This window comes from Odontesthes bonariensis, chromosome 2, assembly GCF_027942865.1.
Source record: "Odontesthes bonariensis isolate fOdoBon6 chromosome 2, fOdoBon6.hap1, whole genome shotgun sequence".
NCBI lineage: Eukaryota > Metazoa > Chordata > Actinopteri > Atheriniformes > Atherinopsidae > Odontesthes > Odontesthes bonariensis.
Genome location: NC_134507.1, coordinates 32,873,146 through 32,896,973, shown reverse-complemented (window position 1 = coordinate 32,896,973; position 23,828 = coordinate 32,873,146). Strand labels below are relative to the sequence as shown.

Here is a 23,828-nt window from a genome sequence, read left to right as displayed (position 1 = left end):
CGTCAAATGCAAAGGCAGTCCCTGTTTGACTTTTTGGAACTGCTCCTTTGTCAGGACAAAGTTAAATGTATGAGGATCAAAGGCAACCATGACCTGGGACACCTTAGCAGATCCAGGATCAGCAAGATGGATCACAGGGTGATCAACAGATGTTTCAACAAAAGACATGCAGAGAGAAGAGAAGACAAGAGAGAAAAATGCTTACAGCACCTGGTATTCCCAAGCGGTCTCCCATCCAAGTACTAACCAGGCCCGACCCTGCTTGGCTTCCGAGTTCGGACGAGATCGGGCGTGTTCAGGGCGGTGTGGCCGTAAGCCACAGTCCCCGTGACAAATATGTGTTACATAGGTGCTGGAACCATACGTTGCCCCTATTTTACCAGAGAGTTGGCTTGAGAGGCTGATGTTGAGCCTGCACGTCGACTTCCCTGATGTGATTGTTCTCTGCAGCTGAAAATGGGACTCTCAGATAACTTAGTGTGTGTCTGTCAAGCTCCTCTGTTCTCTGTGTGTAGTTTGGTGTTCATGGTCATACAGAGAAACCAGGGAAGCTCAATCCCACGACGTGCTCATAAACTGCGTCTTTTCTAAAGATTATAGTTCCATTTTAGAAGTCAGAATACAATGGCTCCCTGAAACTACCACCATGTACCGCTGGTTTTGTTATTTCACAAGAGTTGGGAAGAGTGCACCGTTCCCGGCGGCACTGCAGTACCGGGTCGATGCGTGGAGTGAACGGAGCAAGCCCCTTTTTCAACCCCTGTGCCTAAAAATCCATTTAATATGTAGTCCTCATATAGAGGACGTATCAGATATTAAACTGATAAGAACAGATACTACACTTGATCTTAGCCAAAAGGCCGAGAAGCGATAACCCTCCACTCTTTCACGTCCGAGAGCCCTTCCTGGCACAATGCGCACTTGTGGCGGTGCTCTTTTTTTGCCTACAAAGCGTCACTTTGCACCTCCGCCCACCCGCTGCAGTGAGCACTCTTCAGCCGTTTCAGATGGTACAACTTTGCACTCCCGCCCGCTCCACTGAGCACCATTCAAACAACAACAATTTAGCGCTCCAGGCTTTGAACATGGGCACGGTCTCAAGAAATAAGGTGACTCTACTCCGAGAAGTCACTTGGCACAGCAAGAAGATTTCCTTTGCACAGACAGAATGGGCTTCACCCGCAAAGGTAAAGCCTTCCAAAAATAGAAACAACTCATTAATGCTGCTCTCCACGGAAGTCTTTAGTAAAAGGCGAAAGACTTGTACGTTATGAAGAGAAACCAGAGTACGAGTATTTGACACTGCGGGAGCAGTGCATCAGGCTAGTTGGCATAGCCACCTTCCCCAGGGTGAGCTTTGCTTGGTTGAGACGCTGGCTCCTCGGCCGACCAGGTAGGAACAATCGGGCCCTATTCAATGGCTGCTTTGTCTTTTACTCTGTGCAAAAGACTAGGGGTCTTGAGGCTTTGTTCTGACCGCTCATTGGGTGTAGAGGTTTTTTTCAAGCAATTCTCCCAGTCGGCCCAATCCCAGAGCCATCTCAAAGTGGAGTTCACTTTCACTCTCTTTTCGCAGACTAAAAGCCAGAGTTTTATCTCAGAAGCTAAGCAGAGTCGGGCCTGGTTAGTACTTGGATGGGAGACCGCCTGGGAATACCAGGTGCTGTAAGCCTTTTGGCTTCTCCAGGCGCATGCAGTTTGACTGCGTCAAATGCAAAGGCAGTCCCTGTTTGACTTTTTGGAACTGCTCCTTTGTCAGGACAAAGTTAAATGTATGAGGATCAAAGGCAACCATGACCTGGGACACCTTAGCAGATCCAGGATCAGCAAGATGGATCACAGGGTGATCAACAGATGTTTCAACAAAAGACATGCAGAGAGAAGAGAAGACAAGAGAGAAAAATGCTTACAGCACCTGGTATTCCCAAGCGGTCTCCCATCCAAGTACTAACCAGGCCCGACCCTGCTTGGCTTCCGAGTTCGGACGAGATCGGGCGTGTTCAGGGCGGTGTGGCCGTAAGCCACAGTCCCCGTGACAAATATGTGTTACATAGGTGCTGGAACCATACGTTGCCCCTATTTTACCAGAGAGTTGGCTTGAGAGGCTGATGTTGAGCCTGCACGTCGACTTCCCTGATGTGATTGTTCTCTGCAGCTGAAAATGGGACTCTCAGATAACTTAGTGTGTGTCTGTCAAGCTCCTCTGTTCTCTGTGTGTAGTTTGGTGTTCATGGTCATACAGAGAAACCAGGGAAGCTCAATCCCACGACGTGCTCATAAACTGCGTCTTTTCTAAAGATTATAGTTCCATTTTAGAAGTCAGAATACAATGGCTCCCTGAAACTACCACCATGTACCGCTGGTTTTGTTATTTCACAAGAGTTGGGAAGAGTGCACCGTTCCCGGCGGCACTGCAGTACCGGGTCGATGCGTGGAGTGAACGGAGCAAGCCCCTTTTTCAACCCCTGTGCCTAAAAATCCATTTAATATGTAGTCCTCATATAGAGGACGTATCAGATATTAAACTGATAAGAACAGATACTACACTTGATCTTAGCCAAAAGGCCGAGAAGCGATAACCCTCCACTCTTTCACGTCCGAGAGCCCTTCCTGGCACAATGCGCACTTGTGGCGGTGCTCTTTTTTTGCCTACAAAGCGTCACTTTGCACCTCCGCCCACCCGCTGCAGTGAGCACTCTTCAGCCGTTTCAGATGGTACAACTTTGCACTCCCGCCCGCTCCACTGAGCACCATTCAAACAACAACAATTTAGCGCTCCAGGCTTTGAACATGGGCACGGTCTCAAGAAATAAGGTGACTCTACTCCGAGAAGTCACTTGGCACAGCAAGAAGATTTCCTTTGCACAGACAGAATGGGCTTCACCCGCAAAGGTAAAGCCTTCCAAAAATAGAAACAACTCATTAAGGCTGCTCTCCACGGAAGTCTTTAGTAAAAGGCGAAAGACTTGTACGTTATGAAGAGAAACCAGAGTACGAGTATTTGACACTGCGGGAGCAGTGCATCAGGCTAGTTGGCATAGCCACCTTCCCCACGGTGAGCTTTGCTTGGTTGAGACGCTGGCTCCTCGGCCGACCAGGTAGGAACAATCGGGCCCTATTCAATGGCTGCTTTGTCTTTTACTCTGTGCAAAAGACTAGGGGTCTTGAGGCTTTGTTCTGACCGCTCATTGGGTGTAGAGGTTTTTTTCAAGCAATTCTCCCAGTCGGCCCAATCCCAGAGCCATCTCAAAGTGGAGTTCACTTTCACTCTCTTTTCGCAGACTAAAAGCCAGAGTTTTATCTCAGAAGCTAAGCAGAGTCGGGCCTGGTTAGTACTTGGATGGGAGACCGCCTGGGAATACCAGGTGCTGTAAGCCTTTTGGCTTCTCCAGGCGCATGCAGTTTGACTGCGTCAAATGCAAAGGCAGTCCCTGTTTGACTTTTTGGAACTGCTCCTTTGTCAGGACAAAGTTAAATGTATGAGGATCAAAGGCAACCATGACCTGGGACACCTTAGCAGATCCAGGATCAGCAAGATGGATCACAGGGTGATCAACAGATGTTTCAACAAAAGACATGCAGAGAGAAGAGAAGACAAGAGAGAAAAATGCTTACAGCACCTGGTATTCCCAAGCGGTCTCCCATCCAAGTACTAACCAGGCCCGACCCTGCTTGGCTTCCGAGTTCGGACGAGATCGGGCGTGTTCAGGGCGGTGTGGCCGTAAGCCACAGTCCCCGTGACAAATATGTGTTACATAGGTGCTGGAACCATACGTTGCCCCTATTTTACCAGAGAGTTGGCTTGAGAGGCTGATGTTGAGCCTGCACGTCGACTTCCCTGATGTGATTGTTCTCTGCAGCTGAAAATGGGACTCTCAGATAACTTAGTGTGTGTCTGTCAAGCTCCTCTGTTCTCTGTGTGTAGTTTGGTGTTCATGGTCATACAGAGAAACCAGGGAAGCTCAATCCCACGACGTGCTCATAAACTGCGTCTTTTCTAAAGATTATAGTTCCATTTTAGAAGTCAGAATACAATGGCTCCCTGAAACTACCACCATGTACCGCTGGTTTTGTTATTTCACAAGAGTTGGGAAGAGTGCACCGTTCCCGGCGGCACTGCAGTACCGGGTCGATGCGTGGAGTGAACGGAGCAAGCCCCTTTTTCAACCCCTGTGCCTAAAAATCCATTTAATATGTAGTCCTCATATAGAGGACGTATCAGATATTAAACTGATAAGAACAGATACTACACTTGATCTTAGCCAAAAGGCCGAGAAGCGATAACCCTCCACTCTTTCACGTCCGAGAGCCCTTCCTGGCACAATGCGCACTTGTGGCGGTGCTCTTTTTTTGCCTACAAAGCGTCACTTTGCACCTCCGCCCACCCGCTGCAGTGAGCACTCTTCAGCCGTTTCAGATGGTACAACTTTGCACTCCCGCCCGCTCCACTGAGCACCATTCAAACAACAACAATTTAGCGCTCCAGGCTTTGAACATGGGCACGGTCTCAAGAAATAAGGTGACTCTACTCCGAGAAGTCACTTGGCACAGCAAGAAGATTTCCTTTGCACAGACAGAATGGGCTTCACCCGCAAAGGTAAAGCCTTCCAAAAATAGAAACAACTCATTAAGGCTGCTCTCCACGGAAGTCTTTAGTAAAAGGCGAAAGACTTGTACGTTATGAAGAGAAACCAGAGTACGAGTATTTGACACTGCGGGAGCAGTGCATCAGGCTAGTTGGCATAGCCACCTTCCCCACGGTGAGCTTTGCTTGGTTGAGACGCTGGCTCCTCGGCCGACCAGGTAGGAACAATCGGGCCCTATTCAATGGCTGCTTTGTCTTTTACTCTGTGCAAAAGACTAGGGGTCTTGAGGCTTTGTTCTGACCGCTCATTGGGTGTAGAGGTTTTTTTCAAGCAATTCTCCCAGTCGGCCCAATCCCAGAGCCATCTCAAAGTGGAGTTCACTTTCACTCTCTTTTCGCAGACTAAAAGCCAGAGTTTTATCTCAGAAGCTAAGCAGAGTCGGGCCTGGTTAGTACTTGGATGGGAGACCGCCTGGGAATACCAGGTGCTGTAAGCCTTTTGGCTTCTCCAGGCGCATGCAGTTTGACTGCGTCAAATGCAAAGGCAGTCCCTGTTTGACTTTTTGGAACTGCTCCTTTGTCAGGACAAAGTTAAATGTATGAGGATCAAAGGCAACCATGACCTGGGACACCTTAGCAGATCCAGGATCAGCAAGATGGATCACAGGGTGATCAACAGATGTTTCAACAAAAGACATGCAGAGAGAAGAGAAGACAAGAGAGAAAAATGCTTACAGCACCTGGTATTCCCAAGCGGTCTCCCATCCAAGTACTAACCAGGCCCGACCCTGCTTGGCTTCCGAGTTCGGACGAGATCGGGCGTGTTCAGGGCGGTGTGGCCGTAAGCCACAGTCCCCGTGACAAATATGTGTTACATAGGTGCTGGAACCATACGTTGCCCCTATTTTACCAGAGAGTTGGCTTGAGAGGCTGATGTTGAGCCTGCACGTCGACTTCCCTGATGTGATTGTTCTCTGCAGCTGAAAATGGGACTCTCAGATAACTTAGTGTGTGTCTGTCAAGCTCCTCTGTTCTCTGTGTGTAGTTTGGTGTTCATGGTCATACAGAGAAACCAGGGAAGCTCAATCCCACGACGTGCTCATAAACTGCGTCTTTTCTAAAGATTATAGTTCCATTTTAGAAGTCAGAATACAATGGCTCCCTGAAACTACCACCATGTACCGCTGGTTTTGTTATTTCACAAGAGTTGGGAAGAGTGCACCGTTCCCGGCGGCACTGCAGTACCGGGTCGATGCGTGGAGTGAACGGAGCAAGCCCCTTTTTCAACCCCTGTGCCTAAAAATCCATTTAATATGTAGTCCTCATATAGAGGACGTATCAGATATTAAACTGATAAGAACAGATACTACACTTGATCTTAGCCAAAAGGCCGAGAAGCGATAACCCTCCACTCTTTCACGTCCGAGAGCCCTTCCTGGCACAATGCGCACTTGTGGCGGTGCTCTTTTTTTGCCTACAAAGCGTCACTTTGCACCTCCGCCCACCCGCTGCAGTGAGCACTCTTCAGCCGTTTCAGATGGTACAACTTTGCACTCCCGCCCGCTCCACTGAGCACCATTCAAACAACAACAATTTAGCGCTCCAGGCTTTGAACATGGGCACGGTCTCAAGAAATAAGGTGACTCTACTCCGAGAAGTCACTTGGCACAGCAAGAAGATTTCCTTTGCACAGACAGAATGGGCTTCACCCGCAAAGGTAAAGCCTTCCAAAAATAGAAACAACTCATTAAGGCTGCTCTCCACGGAAGTCTTTAGTAAAAGGCGAAAGACTTGTACGTTATGAAGAGAAACCAGAGTACGAGTATTTGACACTGCGGGAGCAGTGCATCAGGCTAGTTGGCATAGCCACCTTCCCCACGGTGAGCTTTGCTTGGTTGAGACGCTGGCTCCTCGGCCGACCAGGTAGGAACAATCGGGCCCTATTCAATGGCTGCTTTGTCTTTTACTCTGTGCAAAAGACTAGGGGTCTTGAGGCTTTGTTCTGACCGCTCATTGGGTGTAGAGGTTTTTTTCAAGCAATTCTCCCAGTCGGCCCAATCCCAGAGCCATCTCAAAGTGGAGTTCACTTTCACTCTCTTTTCGCAGACTAAAAGCCAGAGTTTTATCTCAGAAGCTAAGCAGAGTCGGGCCTGGTTAGTACTTGGATGGGAGACCGCCTGGGAATACCAGGTGCTGTAAGCCTTTTGGCTTCTCCAGGCGCATGCAGTTTGACTGCGTCAAATGCAAAGGCAGTCCCTGTTTGACTTTTTGGAACTGCTCCTTTGTCAGGACAAAGTTAAATGTATGAGGATCAAAGGCAACCATGACCTGGGACACCTTAGCAGATCCAGGATCAGCAAGATGGATCACAGGGTGATCAACAGATGTTTCAACAAAAGACATGCAGAGAGAAGAGAAGACAAGAGAGAAAAATGCTTACAGCACCTGGTATTCCCAAGCGGTCTCCCATCCAAGTACTAACCAGGCCCGACCCTGCTTGGCTTCCGAGTTCGGACGAGATCGGGCGTGTTCAGGGCGGTGTGGCCGTAAGCCACAGTCCCCGTGACAAATATGTGTTACATAGGTGCTGGAACCATACGTTGCCCCTATTTTACCAGAGAGTTGGCTTGAGAGGCTGATGTTGAGCCTGCACGTCGACTTCCCTGATGTGATTGTTCTCTGCAGCTGAAAATGGGACTCTCAGATAACTTAGTGTGTGTCTGTCAAGCTCCTCTGTTCTCTGTGTGTAGTTTGGTGTTCATGGTCATACAGAGAAACCAGGGAAGCTCAATCCCACGACGTGCTCATAAACTGCGTCTTTTCTAAAGATTATAGTTCCATTTTAGAAGTCAGAATACAATGGCTCCCTGAAACTACCACCATGTACCGCTGGTTTTGTTATTTCACAAGAGTTGGGAAGAGTGCACCGTTCCCGGCGGCACTGCAGTACCGGGTCGATGCGTGGAGTGAACGGAGCAAGCCCCTTTTTCAACCCCTGTGCCTAAAAATCCATTTAATATGTAGTCCTCATATAGAGGACGTATCAGATATTAAACTGATAAGAACAGATACTACACTTGATCTTAGCCAAAAGGCCGAGAAGCGATAACCCTCCACTCTTTCACGTCCGAGAGCCCTTCCTGGCACAATGCGCACTTGTGGCGGTGCTCTTTTTTTGCCTACAAAGCGTCACTTTGCACCTCCGCCCACCCGCTGCAGTGAGCACTCTTCAGCCGTTTCAGATGGTACAACTTTGCACTCCCGCCCGCTCCACTGAGCACCATTCAAACAACAACAATTTAGCGCTCCAGGCTTTGAACATGGGCACGGTCTCAAGAAATAAGGTGACTCTACTCCGAGAAGTCACTTGGCACAGCAAGAAGATTTCCTTTGCACAGACAGAATGGGCTTCACCCGCAAAGGTAAAGCCTTCCAAAAATAGAAACAACTCATTAAGGCTGCTCTCCACGGAAGTCTTTAGTAAAAGGCGAAAGACTTGTACGTTATGAAGAGAAACCAGAGTACGAGTATTTGACACTGCGGGAGCAGTGCATCAGGCTAGTTGGCATAGCCACCTTCCCCACGGTGAGCTTTGCTTGGTTGAGACGCTGGCTCCTCGGCCGACCAGGTAGGAACAATCGGGCCCTATTCAATGGCTGCTTTGTCTTTTACTCTGTGCAAAAGACTAGGGGTCTTGAGGCTTTGTTCTGACCGCTCATTGGGTGTAGAGGTTTTTTTCAAGCAATTCTCCCAGTCGGCCCAATCCCAGAGCCATCTCAAAGTGGAGTTCACTTTCACTCTCTTTTCGCAGACTAAAAGCCAGAGTTTTATCTCAGAAGCTAAGCAGAGTCGGGCCTGGTTAGTACTTGGATGGGAGACCGCCTGGGAATACCAGGTGCTGTAAGCCTTTTGGCTTCTCCAGGCGCATGCAGTTTGACTGCGTCAAATGCAAAGGCAGTCCCTGTTTGACTTTTTGGAACTGCTCCTTTGTCAGGACAAAGTTAAATGTATGAGGATCAAAGGCAACCATGACCTGGGACACCTTAGCAGATCCAGGATCAGCAAGATGGATCACAGGGTGATCAACAGATGTTTCAACAAAAGACATGCAGAGAGAAGAGAAGACAAGAGAGAAAAATGCTTACAGCACCTGGTATTCCCAAGCGGTCTCCCATCCAAGTACTAACCAGGCCCGACCCTGCTTGGCTTCCGAGTTCGGACGAGATCGGGCGTGTTCAGGGCGGTGTGGCCGTAAGCCACAGTCCCCGTGACAAATATGTGTTACATAGGTGCTGGAACCATACGTTGCCCCTATTTTACCAGAGAGTTGGCTTGAGAGGCTGATGTTGAGCCTGCACGTCGACTTCCCTGATGTGATTGTTCTCTGCAGCTGAAAATGGGACTCTCAGATAACTTAGTGTGTGTCTGTCAAGCTCCTCTGTTCTCTGTGTGTAGTTTGGTGTTCATGGTCATACAGAGAAACCAGGGAAGCTCAATCCCACGACGTGCTCATAAACTGCGTCTTTTCTAAAGATTATAGTTCCATTTTAGAAGTCAGAATACAATGGCTCCCTGAAACTACCACCATGTACCGCTGGTTTTGTTATTTCACAAGAGTTGGGAAGAGTGCACCGTTCCCGGCGGCACTGCAGTACCGGGTCGATGCGTGGAGTGAACGGAGCAAGCCCCTTTTTCAACCCCTGTGCCTAAAAATCCATTTAATATGTAGTCCTCATATAGAGGACGTATCAGATATTAAACTGATAAGAACAGATACTACACTTGATCTTAGCCAAAAGGCCGAGAAGCGATAACCCTCCACTCTTTCACGTCCGAGAGCCCTTCCTGGCACAATGCGCACTTGTGGCGGTGCTCTTTTTTTGCCTACAAAGCGTCACTTTGCACCTCCGCCCACCCGCTGCAGTGAGCACTCTTCAGCCGTTTCAGATGGTACAACTTTGCACTCCCGCCCGCTCCACTGAGCACCATTCAAACAACAACAATTTAGCGCTCCAGGCTTTGAACATGGGCACGGTCTCAAGAAATAAGGTGACTCTACTCCGAGAAGTCACTTGGCACAGCAAGAAGATTTCCTTTGCACAGACAGAATGGGCTTCACCCGCAAAGGTAAAGCCTTCCAAAAATAGAAACAACTCATTAATGCTGCTCTCCACGGAAGTCTTTAGTAAAAGGCGAAAGACTTGTACGTTATGAAGAGAAACCAGAGTACGAGTATTTGACACTGCGGGAGCAGTGCATCAGGCTAGTTGGCATAGCCACCTTCCCCACGGTGAGCTTTGCTTGGTTGAGACGCTGGCTCCTCGGCCGACCAGGTAGGAACAATCGGGCCCTATTCAATGGCTGCTTTGTCTTTTACTCTGTGCAAAAGACTAGGGGTCTTGAGGCTTTGTTCTGACCGCTCATTGGGTGTAGAGGTTTTTTTCAAGCAATTCTCCCAGTCGGCCCAATCCCAGAGCCATCTCAAAGTGGAGTTCACTTTCACTCTCTTTTCGCAGACTAAAAGCCAGAGTTTTATCTCAGAAGCTAAGCAGAGTCGGGCCTGGTTAGTACTTGGATGGGAGACCGCCTGGGAATACCAGGTGCTGTAAGCCTTTTGGCTTCTCCAGGCGCATGCAGTTTGACTGCGTCAAATGCAAAGGCAGTCCCTGTTTGACTTTTTGGAACTGCTCCTTTGTCAGGACAAAGTTAAATGTATGAGGATCAAAGGCAACCATGACCTGGGACACCTTAGCAGATCCAGGATCAGCAAGATGGATCACAGGGTGATCAACAGATGTTTCAACAAAAGACATGCAGAGAGAAGAGAAGACAAGAGAGAAAAATGCTTACAGCACCTGGTATTCCCAAGCGGTCTCCCATCCAAGTACTAACCAGGCCCGACCCTGCTTGGCTTCCGAGTTCGGACGAGATCGGGCGTGTTCAGGGCGGTGTGGCCGTAAGCCACAGTCCCCGTGACAAATATGTGTTACATAGGTGCTGGAACCATACGTTGCCCCTATTTTACCAGAGAGTTGGCTTGAGAGGCTGATGTTGAGCCTGCACGTCGACTTCCCTGATGTGATTGTTCTCTGCAGCTGAAAATGGGACTCTCAGATAACTTAGTGTGTGTCTGTCAAGCTCCTCTGTTCTCTGTGTGTAGTTTGGTGTTCATGGTCATACAGAGAAACCAGGGAAGCTCAATCCCACGACGTGCTCATAAACTGCGTCTTTTCTAAAGATTATAGTTCCATTTTAGAAGTCAGAATACAATGGCTCCCTGAAACTACCACCATGTACCGCTGGTTTTGTTATTTCACAAGAGTTGGGAAGAGTGCACCGTTCCCGGCGGCACTGCAGTACCGGGTCGATGCGTGGAGTGAACGGAGCAAGCCCCTTTTTCAACCCCTGTGCCTAAAAATCCATTTAATATGTAGTCCTCATATAGAGGACGTATCAGATATTAAACTGATAAGAACAGATACTACACTTGATCTTAGCCAAAAGGCCGAGAAGCGATAACCCTCCACTCTTTCACGTCCGAGAGCCCTTCCTGGCACAATGCGCACTTGTGGCGGTGCTCTTTTTTTGCCTACAAAGCGTCACTTTGCACCTCCGCCCACCCGCTGCAGTGAGCACTCTTCAGCCGTTTCAGATGGTACAACTTTGCACTCCCGCCCGCTCCACTGAGCACCATTCAAACAACAACAATTTAGCGCTCCAGGCTTTGAACATGGGCACGGTCTCAAGAAATAAGGTGACTCTACTCCGAGAAGTCACTTGGCACAGCAAGAAGATTTCCTTTGCACAGACAGAATGGGCTTCACCCGCAAAGGTAAAGCCTTCCAAAAATAGAAACAGCTCATTAATGCTGCTCTCCACGGAAGTCTTTAGTAAAAGGCGAAAGACTTGTACGTTATGAAGAGAAACCAGAGTACGAGTATTTGACACTGCGGGAGCAGTGCATCAGGCTAGTTGGCATAGCCACCTTCCCCACGGTGAGCTTTGCTTGGTTGAGACGCTGGCTCCTCGGCCGACCAGGTAGGAACAATCGGGCCCTATTCAATGGCTGCTTTGTCTTTTACTCTGTGCAAAAGACTAGGGGTCTTGAGGCTTTGTTCTGACCGCTCATTGGGTGTAGAGGTTTTTTTCAAGCAATTCTCCCAGTCGGCCCAATCCCAGAGCCATCTCAAAGTGGAGTTCACTTTCACTCTCTTTTCGCAGACTAAAAGCCAGAGTTTTATCTCAGAAGCTAAGCAGAGTCGGGCCTGGTTAGTACTTGGATGGGAGACCGCCTGGGAATACCAGGTGCTGTAAGCCTTTTGGCTTCTCCAGGCGCATGCAGTTTGACTGCGTCAAATGCAAAGGCAGTCCCTGTTTGACTTTTTGGAACTGCTCCTTTGTCAGGACAAAGTTAAATGTATGAGGATCAAAGGCAACCATGACCTGGGACACCTTAGCAGATCCAGGATCAGCAAGATGGATCACAGGGTGATCAACAGATGTTTCAACAAAAGACATGCAGAGAGAAGAGAAGACAAGAGAGAAAAATGCTTACAGCACCTGGTATTCCCAAGCGGTCTCCCATCCAAGTACTAACCAGGCCCGACCCTGCTTGGCTTCCGAGTTCGGACGAGATCGGGCGTGTTCAGGGCGGTGTGGCCGTAAGCCACAGTCCCCGTGACAAATATGTGTTACATAGGTGCTGGAACCATACGTTGCCCCTATTTTACCAGAGAGTTGGCTTGAGAGGCTGATGTTGAGCCTGCACGTCGACTTCCCTGATGTGATTGTTCTCTGCAGCTGAAAATGGGACTCTCAGATAACTTAGTGTGTGTCTGTCAAGCTCCTCTGTTCTCTGTGTGTAGTTTGGTGTTCATGGTCATACAGAGAAACCAGGGAAGCTCAATCCCACGACGTGCTCATAAACTGCGTCTTTTCTAAAGATTATAGTTCCATTTTAGAAGTCAGAATACAATGGCTCCCTGAAACTACCACCATGTACCGCTGGTTTTGTTATTTCACAAGAGTTGGGAAGAGTGCACCGTTCCCGGCGGCACTGCAGTACCGGGTCGATGCGTGGAGTGAACGGAGCAAGCCCCTTTTTCAACCCCTGTGCCTAAAAATCCATTTAATATGTAGTCCTCATATAGAGGACGTATCAGATATTAAACTGATAAGAACAGATACTACACTTGATCTTAGCCAAAAGGCCGAGAAGCGATAACCCTCCACTCTTTCACGTCCGAGAGCCCTTCCTGGCACAATGTGCACTTGTGGCGGTGCTCTTTTTTTGCCTACAAAGCGTCACTTTGCACCTCCGCCCACCCGCTGCAGTGAGCACTCTTCAGCCGTTTCAGATGGTACAACTTTGCACTCCCGCCCGCTCCACTGAGCACCATTCAAACAACAACAATTTAGCGCTCCAGGCTTTGAACATGGGCACGGTCTCAAGAAATAAGGTGACTCTACTCCGAGAAGTCACTTGGCACAGCAAGAAGATTTCCTTTGCACAGACAGAATGGGCTTCACCCGCAAAGGTAAAGCCTTCCAAAAATAGAAACAACTCATTAATGCTGCTCTCCACGGAAGTCTTTAGTAAAAGGCGAAAGACTTGTACGTTATGAAGAGAAACCAGAGTACGAGTATTTGACACTGCGGGAGCAGTGCATCAGGCTAGTTGGCATAGCCACCTTCCCCACGGTGAGCTTTGCTTGGTTGAGACGCTGGCTCCTCGGCCGACCAGGTAGGAACAATCGGGCCCTATTCAATGGCTGCTTTGTCTTTTACTCTGTGCAAAAGACTAGGGGTCTTGAGGCTTTGTTCTGACCGCTCATTGGGTGTAGAGGTTTTTTTCAAGCAATTCTCCCAGTCGGCCCAATCCCAGAGCCATCTCAAAGTGGAGTTCACTTTCACTCTCTTTTCGCAGACTAAAAGCCAGAGTTTTATCTCAGAAGCTAAGCAGAGTCGGGCCTGGTTAGTACTTGGATGGGGAGACCGCCTGGGAATACCAGGTGCTGTAAGCCTTTTGGCTTCTCCAGGCGCATGCAGTTTGACTGCGTCAAATGCAAAGGCAGTCCCTGTTTGACTTTTTGGAACTGCTCCTTTGTCAGGACAAAGTTAAATGTATGAGGATCAAAGGCAACCATGACCTGGGACACCTTAGCAGATCCAGGATCAGCAAGATGGATCACAGGGTGATCAACAGATGTTTCAACAAAAGACATGCAGAGAGAAGAGAAGACAAGAGAGAAAAATGCTTACAGCACCTGGTATTCCCAAGCGGTCTCCCATCCAAGTACTAACCAGGCCCGACCCTGCTTGGCTTCCGAGTTCGGACGAGATCGGGCGTGTTCAGGGCGGTGTGGCCGTAAGCCACAGTCCCCGTGACAAATATGTGTTACATAGGTGCTGGAACCATACGTTGCCCCTATTTTACCAGAGAGTTGGCTTGAGAGGCTGATGTTGAGCCTGCACGTCGACTTCCCTGATGTGATTGTTCTCTGCAGCTGAAAATGGGACTCTCAGATAACTTAGTGTGTGTCTGTCAAGCTCCTCTGTTCTCTGTGTGTAGTTTGGTGTTCATGGTCATACAGAGAAACCAGGGAAGCTCAATCCCACGACGTGCTCATAAACTGCGTCTTTTCTAAAGATTATAGTTCCATTTTAGAAGTCAGAATACAATGGCTCCCTGAAACTACCACCATGTACCGCTGGTTTTGTTATTTCACAAGAGTTGGGAAGAGTGCACCGTTCCCGGCGGCACTGCAGTACCGGGTCGATGCGTGGAGTGAACGGAGCAAGCCCCTTTTTCAACCCCTGTGCCTAAAAATCCATTTAATATGTAGTCCTCATATAGAGGACGTATCAGATATTAAACTGATAAGAACAGATACTACACTTGATCTTAGCCAAAAGGCCGAGAAGCGATAACCCTCCACTCTTTCACGTCCGAGAGCCCTTCCTGGCACAATGCGCACTTGTGGCGGTGCTCTTTTTTTGCCTACAAAGCGTCACTTTGCACCTCCGCCCACCCGCTGCAGTGAGCACTCTTCAGCCGTTTCAGATGGTACAACTTTGCACTCCCGCCCGCTCCACTGAGCACCATTCAAACAACAACAATTTAGCGCTCCAGGCTTTGAACATGGGCACGGTCTCAAGAAATAAGGTGACTCTACTCCGAGAAGTCACTTGGCACAGCAAGAAGATTTCCTTTGCACAGACAGAATGGGCTTCACCCGCAAAGGTAAAGCCTTCCAAAAATAGAAACAACTCATTAATGCTGCTCTCCACGGAAGTCTTTAGTAAAAGGCGAAAGACTTGTACGTTATGAAGAGAAACCAGAGTACGAGTATTTGACACTGCGGGAGCAGTGCATCAGGCTAGTTGGCATAGCCACCTTCCCCACGGTGAGCTTTGCTTGGTTGAGACGCTGGCTCCTCGGCCGACCAGGTAGGAACAATCGGGCCCTATTCAATGGCTGCTTTGTCTTTTACTCTGTGCAAAAGACTAGGGGTCTTGAGGCTTTGTTCTGACCGCTCATTGGGTGTAGAGGTTTTTTTCAAGCAATTCTCCCAGTCGGCCCAATCCCAGAGCCATCTCAAAGTGGAGTTCACTTTCACTCTCTTTTCGCAGACTAAAAGCCAGAGTTTTATCTCAGAAGCTAAGCAGAGTCGGGCCTGGTTAGTACTTGGATGGGAGACCGCCTGGGAATACCAGGTGCTGTAAGCCTTTTGGCTTCTCCAGGCGCATGCAGTTTGACTGCGTCAAATGCAAAGGCAGTCCCTGTTTGACTTTTTGGAACTGCTCCTTTGTCAGGACAAAGTTAAATGTATGAGGATCAAAGGCAACCATGACCTGGGACACCTTAGCAGATCCAGGATCAGCAAGATGGATCACAGGGTGATCAACAGATGTTTCAACAAAAGACATGCAGAGAGAAGAGAAGACAAGAGAGAAAAATGCTTACAGCACCTGGTATTCCCAAGCGGTCTCCCATCCAAGTACTAACCAGGCCCGACCCTGCTTGGCTTCCGAGTTCGGACGAGATCGGGCGTGTTCAGGGCGGTGTGGCCGTAAGCCACAGTCCCCGTGACAAATATGTGTTACATAGGTGCTGGAACCATACGTTGCCCCTATTTTACCAGAGAGTTGGCTTGAGAGGCTGATGTTGAGCCTGCACGTCGACTTCCCTGATGTGATTGTTCTCTGCAGCTGAAAATGGGACTCTCAGATAACTTAGTGTGTGTCTGTCAAGCTCCTCTGTTCTCTGTGTGTAGTTTGGTGTTCATGGTCATACAGAGAAACCAGGGAAGCTCAATCCCACGACGTGCTCATAAACTGCGTCTTTTCTAAAGATTATAGTTCCATTTTAGAAGTCAGAATACAATGGCTCCCTGAAACTACCACCATGTACCGCTGGTTTTGTTATTTCACAAGAGTTGGGAAGAGTGCACCGTTCCCGGCGGCACTGCAGTACCGGGTCGATGCGTGGAGTGAACGGAGCAAGCCCCTTTTTCAACCCCTGTGCCTAAAAATCCATTTAATATGTAGTCCTCATATAGAGGACGTATCAGATATTAAACTGATAAGAACAGATACTACACTTGATCTTAGCCAAAAGGCCGAGAAGCGATAACCCTCCACTCTTTCACGTCCGAGAGCCCTTCCTGGCACAATGCGCACTTGTGGCGGTGCTCTTTTTTTGCCTACAAAGCGTCACTTTGCACCTCCGCCCACCCGCTGCAGTGAGCACTCTTCAGCCGTTTCAGATGGTACAACTTTGCACTCCCGCCCGCTCCACTGAGCACCATTCAAACAACAACAATTTAGCGCTCCAGGCTTTGAACATGGGCACGGTCTCAAGAAATAAGGTGACTCTACTCCGAGAAGTCACTTGGCACAGCAAGAAGATTTCCTTTGCACAGACAGAATGGGCTTCACCCGCAAAGGTAAAGCCTTCCAAAAATAGAAACAACTCATTAATGCTGCTCTCCACGGAAGTCTTTAGTAAAAGGCGAAAGACTTGTACGTTATGAAGAGAAACCAGAGTACGAGTATTTGACACTGCGGGAGCAGTGCATCAGGCTAGTTGGCATAGCCACCTTCCCCAGGGTGAGCTTTGCTTGGTTGAGACGCTGGCTCCTCGGCCGACCAGGTAGGAACAATCGGGCCCTATTCAATGGCTGCTTTGTCTTTTACTCTGTGCAAAAGACTAGGGGTCTTGAGGCTTTGTTCTGACCGCTCATTGGGTGTAGAGGTTTTTTTCAAGCAATTCTCCCAGTCGGCCCAATCCCAGAGCCATCTCAAAGTGGAGTTCACTTTCACTCTCTTTTCGCAGACTAAAAGCCAGAGTTTTATCTCAGAAGCTAAGCAGAGTCGGGCCTGGTTAGTACTTGGATGGGAGACCGCCTGGGAATACCAGGTGCTGTAAGCCTTTTGGCTTCTCCAGGCGCATGCAGTTTGACTGCGTCAAATGCAAAGGCAGTCCCTGTTTGACTTTTTGGAACTGCTCCTTTGTCAGGACAAAGTTAAATGTATGAGGATCAAAGGCAACCATGACCTGGGACACCTTAGCAGATCCAGGATCAGCAAGATGGATCACAGGGTGATCAACAGATGTTTCAACAAAAGACATGCAGAGAGAAGAGAAGACAAGAGAGAAAAATGCTTACAGCACCTGGTATTCCCAAGCGGTCTCCCATCCAAGTACTAACCAGGCCCGACCCTGCTTGGCTTCCGAGTTCGGACGAGATCGGGCGTGTTCAGGGCGGTGTGGCCGTAAGCCACAGTCCCCGTGACAAATATGTGTTACATAGGTGCTGGAACCATACGTTGCCCCTATTTTACCAGAGAGTTGGCTTGAGAGGCTGATGTTGAGCCTGCACGTCGACTTCCCTGATGTGATTGTTCTCTGCAGCTGAAAATGGGACTCTCAGATAACTTAGTGTGTGTCTGTCAAGCTCCTCTGTTCTCTGTGTGTAGTTTGGTGTTCATGGTCATACAGAGAAACCAGGGAAGCTCAATCCCACGACGTGCTCATAAACTGCGTCTTTTCTAAAGATTATAGTTCCATTTTAGAAGTCAGAATACAATGGCTCCCTGAAACTACCACCATGTACCGCTGGTTTTGTTATTTCACAAGAGTTGGGAAGAGTGCACCGTTCCCGGCGGCACTGCAGTACCGGGTCGATGCGTGGAGTGAACGGAGCAAGCCCCTTTTTCAACCCCTGTGCCTAAAAATCCATTTAATATGTAGTCCTCATATAGAGGACGTATCAGATATTAAACTGATAAGAACAGATACTACACTTGATCTTAGCCAAAAGGCCGAGAAGCGATAACCCTCCACTCTTTCACGTCCGAGAGCCCTTCCTGGCACAATGCGCACTTGTGGCGGTGCTCTTTTTTTGCCTACAAAGCGTCACTTTGCACCTCCGCCCACCCGCTGCAGTGAGCACTCTTCAGCCGTTTCAGATGGTACAACTTTGCACTCCCGCCCGCTCCACTGAGCACCATTCAAACAACAACAATTTAGCGCTCCAGGCTTTGAACATGGGCACGGTCTCAAGAAATAAGGTGACTCTACTCCGAGAAGTCACTTGGCACAGCAAGAAGATTTCCTTTGCACAGACAGAATGGGCTTCACCCGCAAAGGTAAAGCCTTCCAAAAATAGAAACAACTCATTAAGGCTGCTCTCCACGGAAGTCTTTAGTAAAAGGCGAAAGACTTGTACGTTATGAAGAGAAACCAGAGTACGAGTATTTGACACTGCGGGAGCAGTGCATCAGGCTAGTTGGCATAGCCACCTTCCCCACGGTGAGCTTTGCTTGGTTGAGACGCTGGCTCCTCGGCCGACCAGGTAGGAACAATCGGGCCCTATTCAATGGCTGCTTTGTCTTTTACTCTGTGCAAAAGACTAGGGGTCTTGAGGCTTTGTTCTGACCGCTCATTGGGTGTAGAGGTTTTTTTCAAGCAATTCTCCCAGTCGGCCCAATCCCAGAGCCATCTCAAAGTGGAGTTCACTTTCACTCTCTTTTCGCAGACTAAAAGCCAGAGTTTTATCTCAGAAGCTAAGCAGAGTCGGGCCTGGTTAGTACTTGGATGGGAGACCGCCTGGGAATACCAGGTGCTGTAAGCCTTTTGGCTTCTCCAGGCGCATGCAGTTTGACTGCGTCAAATGCAAAGGCAGTCCCTGTTTGACTTTTTGGAACTGCTCCTTTGTCAGGACAAAGTTAAATGTATGAGGATCAAAGGCAACCATGACCTGGGACACCTTAGCAGATCCAGGATCAGCAAGATGGATCACAGGGTGATCAACAGATGTTTCAACAAAAGACATGCAGAGAGAAGAGAAGACAAGAGAGAAAAATGCTTACAGCACCTGGTATTCCCAAGCGGTCTCCCATCCAAGTACTAACCAGGCCCGACCCTGCTTGGCTTCCGAGTTCGGACGAGATCGGGCGTGTTCAGGGCGGTGTGGCCGTAAGCCACAGTCCCCGTGACAAATATGTGTTACATAGGTGCTGGAACCATACGTTGCCCCTATTTTACCAGAGAGTTGGCTTGAGAGGCTGATGTTGAGCCTGCACGTCGACTTCCCTGATGTGATTGTTCTCTGCAGCTGAAAATGGGACTCTCAGATAACTTAGTGTGTGTCTGTCAAGCTCCTCTGTTCTCTGTGTGTAGTTTGGTGTTCATGGTCATACAGAGAAACCAGGGAAGCTCAATCCCACGACGTGCTCATAAACTGCGTCTTTTCTAAAGATTATAGTTCCATTTTAGAAGTCAGAATACAATGGCTCCCTGAAACTACCACCATGTACCGCTGGTTTTGTTATTTCACAAGAGTTGGGAAGAGTGCACCGTTCCCGGCGGCACTGCAGTACCGGGTCGATGCGTGGAGTGAACGGAGCAAGCCCCTTTTTCAACCCCTGTGCCTAAAAATCCATTTAATATGTAGTCCTCATATAGAGGACGTATCAGATATTAAACTGATAAGAACAGATACTACACTTGATCTTAGCCAAAAGGCCGAGAAGCGATAACCCTCCACTCTTTCACGTCCGAGAGCCCTTCCTGGCACAATGCGCACTTGTGGCGGTGCTCTTTTTTTGCCTACAAAGCGTCACTTTGCACCTCCGCCCACCCGCTGCAGTGAGCACTCTTCAGCCGTTTCAGATGGTACAACTTTGCACTCCCGCCCGCTCCACTGAGCACCATTCAAACAACAACAATTTAGCGCTCCAGGCTTTGAACATGGGCACGGTCTCAAGAAATAAGGTGACTCTACTCCGAGAAGTCACTTGGCACAGCAAGAAGATTTCCTTTGCACAGACAGAATGGGCTTCACCCGCAAAGGTAAAGCCTTCCAAAAATAGAAACAACTCATTAAGGCTGCTCTCCACGGAAGTCTTTAGTAAAAGGCGAAAGACTTGTACGTTATGAAGAGAAACCAGAGTACGAGTATTTGACACTGCGGGAGCAGTGCATCAGGCTAGTTGGCATAGCCACCTTCCCCACGGTGAGCTTTGCTTGGTTGAGACGCTGGCTCCTCGGCCGACCAGGTAGGAACAATCGGGCCCTATTCAATGGCTGCTTTGTCTTTTACTCTGTGCAAAAGACTAGGGGTCTTGAGGCTTTGTTCTGACCGCTCATTGGGTGTAGAGGTTTTTTTCAAGCAATTCTCCCAGTCGGCCCAATCCCAGAGCCATCTCAAAGTGGAGTTCACTTTCACTCTCTTTTCGCAGACTAAAAGCCAGAGTTTTATCTCAGAAGCTAAGCAGAGTCGGGCCTGGTTAGTACTTGGATGGGAGACCGCCTGGGAATACCAGGTGCTGTAAGCCTTTTGGCTTCTCCAGGCGCATGCAGTTTGACTGCGTCAAATGCAAAGGCAGTCCCTGTTTGACTTTTTGGAACTGCTCCTTTGTCAGGACAAAGTTAAATGTATGAGGATCAAAGGCAACCATGACCTGGGACACCTTAGCAGATCCAGGATCAGCAAGATGGATCACAGGGTGATCAACAGATGTTTCAACAAAAGACATGCAGAGAGAAGAGAAGACAAGAGAGAAAAATGCTTACAGCACCTGGTATTCCCAAGCGGTCTCCCATCCAAGTACTAACCAGGCCCGACCCTGCTTGGCTTCCGAGTTCGGACGAGATCGGGCGTGTTCAGGGCGGTGTGGCCGTAAGCCACAGTCCCCGTGACAAATATGTGTTACATAGGTGCTGGAACCATACGTTGCCCCTATTTTACCAGAGAGTTGGCTTGAGAGGCTGATGTTGAGCCTGCACGTCGACTTCCCTGATGTGATTGTTCTCTGCAGCTGAAAATGGGACTCTCAGATAACTTAGTGTGTGTCTGTCAAGCTCCTCTGTTCTCTGTGTGTAGTTTGGTGTTCATGGTCATACAGAGAAACCAGGGAAGCTCAATCCCACGACGTGCTCATAAACTGCGTCTTTTCTAAAGATTATAGTTCCATTTTAGAAGTCAGAATACAATGGCTCCCTGAAACTACCACCATGTACCGCTGGTTTTGTTATTTCACAAGAGTTGGGAAGAGTGCACCGTTCCCGGCGGCACTGCAGTACCGGGTCGATGCGTGGAGTGAACGGAGCAAGCCCCTTTTTCAACCCCTGTGCCTAAAAATCCATTTAATATGTAGTCCTCATATAGAGGACGTATCAGATATTAAACTGATAAGAACAGATACTACACTTGATCTTAGCCAAAAGGCCGAGAAGCGATAACCCTCCACTCTTTCACGTCCGAGAGCCCTTCCTGGCACAATGCGCACTTGTGGCGGTGCTCTTTTTTTGCCTACAAAGCGTCACTTTGCACCTCCGCCCACCCGCTGCAGTGAGCACTCTTCAGCCGTTTCAGATGGTACAACTTTGCACTCCCGCCCGCTCCACTGAGCACCATTCAAACAACAACAATTTAGCGCTCCAGGCTTTGAACATGGGCACGGTCTCAAGAAATAAGGTGACTCTACTCCGAGAAGTCACTTGGCACAGCAAGAAGATTTCCTTTGCACAGACAGAATGGGCTTCACCCGCAAAGGTAAAGCCTTCCAAAAATAGAAACAACTCATTAAGGCTGCTCTCCACGGAAGTCTTTAGTAAAAGGCGAAAGACTTGTACGTTATGAAGAGAAACCAGAGTACGAGTATTTGACACTGCGGGAGCAGTGCATCAGGCTAGTTGGCATAGCCACCTTCCCCACGGTGAGCTTTGCTTGGTTGAGACGCTGGCTCCTCGGCCGACCAGGTAGGAACAATCGGGCCCTATTCAATGGCTGCTTTGTCTTTTACTCTGTGCAAAAGACTAGGGGTCTTGAGGCTTTGTTCTGACCGCTCATTGGGTGTAGAGGTTTTTTTCAAGCAATTCTCCCAGTCGGCCCAATCCCAGAGCCATCTCAAAGTGGAGTTCACTTTCACTCTCTTTTCGCAGACTAAAAGCCAGAGTTTTATCTCAGAAGCTAAGCAGAGTCGGGCCTGGTTAGTACTTGGATGGGAGACCGCCTGGGAATACCAGGTGCTGTAAGCCTTTTGGCTTCTCCAGGCGCATGCAGTTTGACTGCGTCAAATGCAAAGGCAGTCCCTGTTTGACTTTTTGGAACTGCTCCTTTGTCAGGACAAAGTTAAATGTATGAGGATCAAAGGCAACCATGACCTGGGACACCTTAGCAGATCCAGGATCAGCAAGATGGATCACAGGGTGATCAACAGATGTTTCAACAAAAGACATGCAGAGAGAAGAGAAGACAAGAGAGAAAAATGCTTACAGCACCTGGTATTCCCAAGCGGTCTCCCATCCAAGTACTAACCAGGCCCGACCCTGCTTGGCTTCCGAGTTCGGACGAGATCGGGCGTGTTCAGGGCGGTGTGGCCGTAAGCCACAGTCCCCGTGACAAATATGTGTTACATAGGTGCTGGAACCATACGTTGCCCCTATTTTACCAGAGAGTTGGCTTGAGAGGCTGATGTTGAGCCTGCACGTCGACTTCCCTGATGTGATTGTTCTCTGCAGCTGAAAATGGGACTCTCAGATAACTTAGTGTGTGTCTGTCAAGCTCCTCTGTTCTCTGTGTGTAGTTTGGTGTTCATGGTCATACAGAGAAACCAGGGAAGCTCAATCCCACGACGTGCTCATAAACTGCGTCTTTTCTAAAGATTATAGTTCCATTTTAGAAGTCAGAATACAATGGCTCCCTGAAACTACCACCATGTACCGCTGGTTTTGTTATTTCACAAGAGTTGGGAAGAGTGCACCGTTCCCGGCGGCACTGCAGTACCGGGTCGATGCGTGGAGTGAACGGAGCAAGCCCCTTTTTCAACCCCTGTGCCTAAAAATCCATTTAATATGTAGTCCTCATATAGAGGACGTATCAGATATTAAACTGATAAGAACAGATACTACACTTGATCTTAGCCAAAAGGCCGAGAAGCGATAACCCTCCACTCTTTCACGTCCGAGAGCCCTTCCTGGCACAATGCGCACTTGTGGCGGTGCTCTTTTTTTGCCTACAAAGCGTCACTTTGCACCTCCGCCCACCCGCTGCAGTGAGCACTCTTCAGCCGTTTCAGATGGTACAACTTTGCACTCCCGCCCGCTCCACTGAGCACCATTCAAACAACAACAATTTAGCGCTCCAGGCTTTGAACATGGGCACGGTCTCAAGAAATAAGGTGACTCTACTCCGAGAAGTCACTTGGCACAGCAAGAAGATTTCCTTTGCACAGACAGAATGGGCTTCACCCGCAAAGGTAAAGCCTTCCAAAAATAGAAACAACTCATTAAGGCTGCTCTCCACGGAAGTCTTTAGTAAAAGGCGAAAGACTTGTACGTTATGAAGAGAAACCAGAGTACGAGTATTTGACACTGCGGGAGCAGTGCATCAGGCTAGTTGGCATAGCCACCTTCCCCACGGTGAGCTTTGCTTGGTTGAGACGCTGGCTCCTCGGCCGACCAGGTAGGAACAATCGGGCCCTATTCAATGGCTGCTTTGTCTTTTACTCTGTGCAAAAGACTAGGGGTCTTGAGGCTTTGTTCTGACCGCTCATTGGGTGTAGAGGTTTTTTTCAAGCAATTCTCCCAGTCGGCCCAATCCCAGAGCCATCTCAAAGTGGAGTTCACTTTCACTCTCTTTTCGCAGACTAAAAGCCAGAGTTTTATCTCAGAAGCTAAGCAGAGTCGGGCCTGGTTAGTACTTGGATGGGAGACCGCCTGGGAATACCAGGT

At 48.8% G+C, this 23,828-nt stretch overlaps 42 non-coding genes across 42 annotated transcripts; all 42 read right to left on the bottom strand.

The window, feature by feature from the left end:
• Positions 1-198: 198 nt before the first annotated feature.
• LOC142369802 (5S ribosomal RNA) lies at positions 199-317 on the bottom strand. The gene has a single exon (XR_012767708.1). It is a non-coding gene; the product is annotated as a 5S ribosomal RNA (ribosomal RNA).
• A 364-nt stretch (positions 318-681) lies between these two features.
• On the bottom strand, positions 682-872 carry LOC142367517 (U2 spliceosomal RNA). Its single transcript, XR_012767112.1, has one exon. It is a non-coding gene; the product is annotated as a U2 spliceosomal RNA (small nuclear RNA).
• A 305-nt stretch (positions 873-1,177) lies between these two features.
• On the bottom strand, positions 1,178-1,290 carry LOC142372805 (U5 spliceosomal RNA). Its single transcript, XR_012768325.1, has one exon. It is a non-coding gene; the product is annotated as a U5 spliceosomal RNA (small nuclear RNA).
• A 613-nt stretch (positions 1,291-1,903) lies between these two features.
• LOC142369749 (5S ribosomal RNA) lies at positions 1,904-2,022 on the bottom strand. Its single transcript, XR_012767695.1, has one exon. It is a non-coding gene; the product is annotated as a 5S ribosomal RNA (ribosomal RNA).
• A 364-nt stretch (positions 2,023-2,386) lies between these two features.
• Positions 2,387-2,577, bottom strand: LOC142367511 (U2 spliceosomal RNA). Its single transcript, XR_012767111.1, has one exon. It is a non-coding gene; the product is annotated as a U2 spliceosomal RNA (small nuclear RNA).
• Positions 2,578-2,882: 305 nt separating this feature from the next.
• On the bottom strand, positions 2,883-2,995 carry LOC142374090 (U5 spliceosomal RNA). Its single transcript, XR_012768638.1, has one exon. It is a non-coding gene; the product is annotated as a U5 spliceosomal RNA (small nuclear RNA).
• A 613-nt stretch (positions 2,996-3,608) lies between these two features.
• LOC142369684 (5S ribosomal RNA) lies at positions 3,609-3,727 on the bottom strand. Its single transcript, XR_012767679.1, has one exon. It is a non-coding gene; the product is annotated as a 5S ribosomal RNA (ribosomal RNA).
• Positions 3,728-4,091: 364 nt separating this feature from the next.
• On the bottom strand, positions 4,092-4,282 carry LOC142367504 (U2 spliceosomal RNA). The gene has a single exon (XR_012767110.1). It is a non-coding gene; the product is annotated as a U2 spliceosomal RNA (small nuclear RNA).
• Positions 4,283-4,587: 305 nt separating this feature from the next.
• On the bottom strand, positions 4,588-4,700 carry LOC142374084 (U5 spliceosomal RNA). Its single transcript, XR_012768637.1, has one exon. It is a non-coding gene; the product is annotated as a U5 spliceosomal RNA (small nuclear RNA).
• Positions 4,701-5,313: 613 nt separating this feature from the next.
• On the bottom strand, positions 5,314-5,432 carry LOC142369637 (5S ribosomal RNA). Its single transcript, XR_012767665.1, has one exon. It is a non-coding gene; the product is annotated as a 5S ribosomal RNA (ribosomal RNA).
• Positions 5,433-5,796: 364 nt separating this feature from the next.
• LOC142367497 (U2 spliceosomal RNA) lies at positions 5,797-5,987 on the bottom strand. The gene has a single exon (XR_012767108.1). It is a non-coding gene; the product is annotated as a U2 spliceosomal RNA (small nuclear RNA).
• A 305-nt stretch (positions 5,988-6,292) lies between these two features.
• On the bottom strand, positions 6,293-6,405 carry LOC142374079 (U5 spliceosomal RNA). Its single transcript, XR_012768636.1, has one exon. It is a non-coding gene; the product is annotated as a U5 spliceosomal RNA (small nuclear RNA).
• Positions 6,406-7,018: 613 nt separating this feature from the next.
• On the bottom strand, positions 7,019-7,137 carry LOC142369544 (5S ribosomal RNA). Its single transcript, XR_012767632.1, has one exon. It is a non-coding gene; the product is annotated as a 5S ribosomal RNA (ribosomal RNA).
• A 364-nt stretch (positions 7,138-7,501) lies between these two features.
• On the bottom strand, positions 7,502-7,692 carry LOC142367495 (U2 spliceosomal RNA). Its single transcript, XR_012767107.1, has one exon. It is a non-coding gene; the product is annotated as a U2 spliceosomal RNA (small nuclear RNA).
• A 305-nt stretch (positions 7,693-7,997) lies between these two features.
• LOC142374074 (U5 spliceosomal RNA) lies at positions 7,998-8,110 on the bottom strand. The gene has a single exon (XR_012768635.1). It is a non-coding gene; the product is annotated as a U5 spliceosomal RNA (small nuclear RNA).
• A 613-nt stretch (positions 8,111-8,723) lies between these two features.
• LOC142369479 (5S ribosomal RNA) lies at positions 8,724-8,842 on the bottom strand. The gene has a single exon (XR_012767617.1). It is a non-coding gene; the product is annotated as a 5S ribosomal RNA (ribosomal RNA).
• Positions 8,843-9,206: 364 nt separating this feature from the next.
• On the bottom strand, positions 9,207-9,397 carry LOC142367494 (U2 spliceosomal RNA). The gene has a single exon (XR_012767106.1). It is a non-coding gene; the product is annotated as a U2 spliceosomal RNA (small nuclear RNA).
• Positions 9,398-9,702: 305 nt separating this feature from the next.
• LOC142372799 (U5 spliceosomal RNA) lies at positions 9,703-9,815 on the bottom strand. The gene has a single exon (XR_012768323.1). It is a non-coding gene; the product is annotated as a U5 spliceosomal RNA (small nuclear RNA).
• Positions 9,816-10,428: 613 nt separating this feature from the next.
• Positions 10,429-10,547, bottom strand: LOC142369408 (5S ribosomal RNA). Its single transcript, XR_012767605.1, has one exon. It is a non-coding gene; the product is annotated as a 5S ribosomal RNA (ribosomal RNA).
• Positions 10,548-10,911: 364 nt separating this feature from the next.
• LOC142367488 (U2 spliceosomal RNA) lies at positions 10,912-11,102 on the bottom strand. The gene has a single exon (XR_012767105.1). It is a non-coding gene; the product is annotated as a U2 spliceosomal RNA (small nuclear RNA).
• A 305-nt stretch (positions 11,103-11,407) lies between these two features.
• On the bottom strand, positions 11,408-11,520 carry LOC142374238 (U5 spliceosomal RNA). The gene has a single exon (XR_012768671.1). It is a non-coding gene; the product is annotated as a U5 spliceosomal RNA (small nuclear RNA).
• Positions 11,521-12,133: 613 nt separating this feature from the next.
• Positions 12,134-12,252, bottom strand: LOC142369351 (5S ribosomal RNA). The gene has a single exon (XR_012767590.1). It is a non-coding gene; the product is annotated as a 5S ribosomal RNA (ribosomal RNA).
• Positions 12,253-12,616: 364 nt separating this feature from the next.
• On the bottom strand, positions 12,617-12,807 carry LOC142367475 (U2 spliceosomal RNA). Its single transcript, XR_012767103.1, has one exon. It is a non-coding gene; the product is annotated as a U2 spliceosomal RNA (small nuclear RNA).
• Positions 12,808-13,112: 305 nt separating this feature from the next.
• LOC142372793 (U5 spliceosomal RNA) lies at positions 13,113-13,225 on the bottom strand. The gene has a single exon (XR_012768322.1). It is a non-coding gene; the product is annotated as a U5 spliceosomal RNA (small nuclear RNA).
• A 614-nt stretch (positions 13,226-13,839) lies between these two features.
• LOC142369283 (5S ribosomal RNA) lies at positions 13,840-13,958 on the bottom strand. The gene has a single exon (XR_012767566.1). It is a non-coding gene; the product is annotated as a 5S ribosomal RNA (ribosomal RNA).
• Positions 13,959-14,322: 364 nt separating this feature from the next.
• On the bottom strand, positions 14,323-14,513 carry LOC142367469 (U2 spliceosomal RNA). The gene has a single exon (XR_012767101.1). It is a non-coding gene; the product is annotated as a U2 spliceosomal RNA (small nuclear RNA).
• Positions 14,514-14,818: 305 nt separating this feature from the next.
• Positions 14,819-14,931, bottom strand: LOC142372786 (U5 spliceosomal RNA). Its single transcript, XR_012768321.1, has one exon. It is a non-coding gene; the product is annotated as a U5 spliceosomal RNA (small nuclear RNA).
• Positions 14,932-15,544: 613 nt separating this feature from the next.
• LOC142369226 (5S ribosomal RNA) lies at positions 15,545-15,663 on the bottom strand. Its single transcript, XR_012767549.1, has one exon. It is a non-coding gene; the product is annotated as a 5S ribosomal RNA (ribosomal RNA).
• A 364-nt stretch (positions 15,664-16,027) lies between these two features.
• Positions 16,028-16,218, bottom strand: LOC142367465 (U2 spliceosomal RNA). Its single transcript, XR_012767100.1, has one exon. It is a non-coding gene; the product is annotated as a U2 spliceosomal RNA (small nuclear RNA).
• A 305-nt stretch (positions 16,219-16,523) lies between these two features.
• LOC142372780 (U5 spliceosomal RNA) lies at positions 16,524-16,636 on the bottom strand. Its single transcript, XR_012768320.1, has one exon. It is a non-coding gene; the product is annotated as a U5 spliceosomal RNA (small nuclear RNA).
• Positions 16,637-17,249: 613 nt separating this feature from the next.
• LOC142369178 (5S ribosomal RNA) lies at positions 17,250-17,368 on the bottom strand. The gene has a single exon (XR_012767535.1). It is a non-coding gene; the product is annotated as a 5S ribosomal RNA (ribosomal RNA).
• Positions 17,369-17,732: 364 nt separating this feature from the next.
• On the bottom strand, positions 17,733-17,923 carry LOC142367458 (U2 spliceosomal RNA). The gene has a single exon (XR_012767099.1). It is a non-coding gene; the product is annotated as a U2 spliceosomal RNA (small nuclear RNA).
• A 305-nt stretch (positions 17,924-18,228) lies between these two features.
• On the bottom strand, positions 18,229-18,341 carry LOC142374063 (U5 spliceosomal RNA). Its single transcript, XR_012768633.1, has one exon. It is a non-coding gene; the product is annotated as a U5 spliceosomal RNA (small nuclear RNA).
• Positions 18,342-18,954: 613 nt separating this feature from the next.
• LOC142369109 (5S ribosomal RNA) lies at positions 18,955-19,073 on the bottom strand. Its single transcript, XR_012767515.1, has one exon. It is a non-coding gene; the product is annotated as a 5S ribosomal RNA (ribosomal RNA).
• A 364-nt stretch (positions 19,074-19,437) lies between these two features.
• Positions 19,438-19,628, bottom strand: LOC142367451 (U2 spliceosomal RNA). The gene has a single exon (XR_012767098.1). It is a non-coding gene; the product is annotated as a U2 spliceosomal RNA (small nuclear RNA).
• A 305-nt stretch (positions 19,629-19,933) lies between these two features.
• Positions 19,934-20,046, bottom strand: LOC142374056 (U5 spliceosomal RNA). The gene has a single exon (XR_012768632.1). It is a non-coding gene; the product is annotated as a U5 spliceosomal RNA (small nuclear RNA).
• A 613-nt stretch (positions 20,047-20,659) lies between these two features.
• Positions 20,660-20,778, bottom strand: LOC142369050 (5S ribosomal RNA). Its single transcript, XR_012767502.1, has one exon. It is a non-coding gene; the product is annotated as a 5S ribosomal RNA (ribosomal RNA).
• A 364-nt stretch (positions 20,779-21,142) lies between these two features.
• Positions 21,143-21,333, bottom strand: LOC142367446 (U2 spliceosomal RNA). The gene has a single exon (XR_012767097.1). It is a non-coding gene; the product is annotated as a U2 spliceosomal RNA (small nuclear RNA).
• Positions 21,334-21,638: 305 nt separating this feature from the next.
• LOC142374052 (U5 spliceosomal RNA) lies at positions 21,639-21,751 on the bottom strand. Its single transcript, XR_012768631.1, has one exon. It is a non-coding gene; the product is annotated as a U5 spliceosomal RNA (small nuclear RNA).
• Positions 21,752-22,364: 613 nt separating this feature from the next.
• LOC142368987 (5S ribosomal RNA) lies at positions 22,365-22,483 on the bottom strand. Its single transcript, XR_012767483.1, has one exon. It is a non-coding gene; the product is annotated as a 5S ribosomal RNA (ribosomal RNA).
• Positions 22,484-22,847: 364 nt separating this feature from the next.
• On the bottom strand, positions 22,848-23,038 carry LOC142367438 (U2 spliceosomal RNA). Its single transcript, XR_012767094.1, has one exon. It is a non-coding gene; the product is annotated as a U2 spliceosomal RNA (small nuclear RNA).
• A 305-nt stretch (positions 23,039-23,343) lies between these two features.
• Positions 23,344-23,456, bottom strand: LOC142374046 (U5 spliceosomal RNA). The gene has a single exon (XR_012768630.1). It is a non-coding gene; the product is annotated as a U5 spliceosomal RNA (small nuclear RNA).
• Positions 23,457-23,828: the final 372 nt, after the last annotated feature.